We start from the raw sequence: 3235 nt of genomic DNA, 5'->3' as shown, positions 1-3235 counted from the left end.
CACATTTGACATTGGCTGCTTACACATGTCTTTAAAGTTCTGGACGAACCGCGCCTTCAACTCTGCCCATGAGCCGATGGAATTGGGTGGTAATCCTTTCAACCAGGTCCGAGCCGTTCCATCCAACATCATGGTAAAGTACTTGGCCATTGCAGCATCACTAACCTCCAACAGCTCCATAGCCATCTCATAACTCTCAATCCAAGCCCCCGGCTGTAAGTCAGCCGTGTAATTAGGTACCTTACGAGGTCCCTTGAAATTCTTGGGCAACCGCTCATTGCGTATGGCTGGGATCAGGCAAGGTACGCCTCCGGTTCTTGTAACCACTCCTGCCTCAACCGAGGTTGCTGGATAAGCTGGAAAGGTTTGGTGAGCTGCCTGCTCTGCTGCTATCTGAGCCGCCCGTTCCGCCTCTTGACGAATGCTCTCCTGATCCGCCAAGTTAAGGGCTCCAGCCCGCACTGGCTCATGCCTATATGGCCGGTTGTGGCGTTGAGCATTACTTGACATCTCTGCAGACTCCATGTGCCTACTATAACTCGGACTCCGGCTTGGGCGAGGAGTTGAATGAATCCTGTCTCGACTGTAGGAGTATGCATCCCGTTGGGCCAAAGCTGTCTGAAGCAGTTCTCTTACCCTCCGGGTTTCAATTGCTTCTGGCGAGTCGCCTTCCATTGGGAGAGCTGCCAAACGAGCCGACGCTGCAATGAGGTTCTCCATGGGGTTGGAAAAGTGACCCGGGGGCGTTGCTATATAACGAGGAGCTGTATTCATGCGCGGCGGCTCCATGGTGCATGGCTGAACTGGTGCACCGGGCGTCATGATCCGGTTTGCCTCTGGCGGGTTGCTCCCTCTAGCTCCGTGTGTATGGAACAGATTCCTCGGATCCAGCCTTAGAGGCAGACACGACCGAGTTTTCTGACGCCTCCTCCTCATGACCTCGTTTGATGCATTAAGATCTACCGAGAGCCGGAAGGTTTCTACTTGAAGCTGTTGAGCACGAGCATCCAAAGCTGGTCGCTCTACTGCCATCTGGGTTTCCTCCGCGACTAGATTTTCCTTAGCTTGCACCATCTCCTCGCGCACGCATGCCACTTCCGCGTCATGTTGGGTTTTATCCGCCGGCTCTACCGCAGTGGTTAACAAAGTCGTCAGTTTATCCATGAGGTCCATGAAAACCTGAGCCGGGGGGCGCGCGGGGTCTCCTGACCCGGCAGCTGCCGACCCGGTGGCCGCCGCTGTCGCTGCAGCGGAGTTCTGCCCGGACTGTGTCCCTGCCATGAAGACTCCATCCCAATTCGGCGGCTCAAGGGGGTCCAGAATACTGCTGCCATCGGAACAGCCCCCGAGCACGCCATCTTGCAGTTGGTACAACGAGTCTGTCTCACCTGTTGATGATGCAGTATCAGAGCAGATGGCCGTCTCTCCGCCCTCCATCGATCCTTTGAAGTATTCACCGCCGTGGATGCAGCCTACGAAGGCATGCTTCACGACAGATTGAACATGGGCGGACCCGGCGCGCTGAGCCGTTTCGATGAGGTCGGTGTGGACATCCGGCCCAGGGCCTGACTCGCTGATCCGGCCGATGAAGATGTGAATTCCGCCGAAGGGGACCCGGTACCCGTACTCGATTGAGACGGCCTCGGGGCCCCGGCCTTCGTCGTTGATGTAGATCTTGCCGCGATGACTCTTGGTCATCCGGCCCACAGCGTATCCCTTGAGCCCTTCGAAGTTGCCCTTCAAGAACTCAAATCCACCGTGCGCTGGCCCCACGGTGGGCGCCGACTATCGTGGAATTTTCACGACAGATGTCCTAGAGCAAGGACTTAGTCGTAGGGCCATCGCACTAGGAAGCTTAAAGGGGTTAATCGGGACAAAGGACACGAGAGAGGATTTTATACTAGTTCGGCCCCTTACGATCAAGGTAAAAGCCTACGTCTAGTTGGGATTGGTATTGCTGAGGTTTCGATCTCCAAGAGGCTCAACTCGCCGGGTTGGTGATCGACTTGATTGTTTCCTCCCCTAAGCCGCCACCGGGTCGTCCCCTTATATACACGGGTTGACACCTGGTGGCTTACAGAGTCCCCGCCGGCTCATAATCGTGTCCGGCTCGGTGACTTCCTTTACATGCCTTTCTTTACAAGTCTTTCCGCCCATATGGCGGTTTACAATAACGGGCCTTAAGCCGGCCCGAGGCCTTTGGGCTTTCTATATATACTAATAAACTATCATCTTGACTGTATATTGGGCTTCTTACGCAACCCGCCATTAAGGCTGACCCGGCCCCTCCTGGGCGGGTTTTAGCTGATAGTAATATCCCCAACAAGATCCATATACATAGACTGAAGTGCCTCGTGTCGGTATTAGGAGAAGTATGAAGCATTTAGCTTACAAGACTTGTAAATTATTATTATTATTATTATTATTATTATTATTATTATTATTATTATTATTATTATTACCTTTTTCCCCATTTTTGGGTTTATACCGGATTGTTAAACTAACTTTTAGCCAAGTTCCAATCGACTCTTTGGCCATTTGATTTTCCTATGCTTGTCTTTGTTTTAAATTGAAAATGTTTTAGATGCATGACCGACCTGTTTCATTGCCTTCCTTGTTTTTGTTTCTCTAGTGTCTGCCGGGTATGTGGTATGGGCTGCCCTTTAGCAGTTATTTTTTCTTGTCTAGTTTTGAGATTTCTCTTTTTGTTTTTTAGGCTGCAATTTTTCAGCAGAGAAAACAAACCGTCTGAAGAGGGATGGGAATCGGTTAAGAACTATCGGGAGCTACCATTTTGTATCTTTATGACAAATTTTATCTACCACGAGTGATAGTTACCACCACTTGTGTTTTGTATGTTGTATGTAGTATCTGTCAAAATTGAGAGTATGTACGCGTAGTATGTAGTATATAATTACATTTGGGTAGTATGTATCTCATTTTTAGGTAGTATGTATCGTATCTTAAGTATGCTTCTTTTACATACAGATATGTATGTATTTCATAAATATAATAAAAACTATATGACAACTTGCAAATTTTTCATGTAATTCACTTTGGAGTATCTTATATATGGCATATGAACATACTCAAAATGATAAAGTAGTATATATACTACCACAAAATAGTATACGAGATATGTGTATTTTCAACCCTCTCTTGCTTTTCTTTTTATTTATCTTCTTATTGCCCTTAAAACATTTTGTACCATTTTTTATTGAACTCCTTTGGGTGG

This window comes from Triticum dicoccoides, chromosome 2A (genome assembly GCF_002162155.2).
Source record: "Triticum dicoccoides isolate Atlit2015 ecotype Zavitan chromosome 2A, WEW_v2.0, whole genome shotgun sequence".
Lineage (NCBI taxonomy): Eukaryota > Viridiplantae > Streptophyta > Magnoliopsida > Poales > Poaceae > Triticum > Triticum dicoccoides.
The sequence above is the reverse complement of the archived record's forward strand: the minus strand, read 5'-3'. Positions refer to the sequence as shown.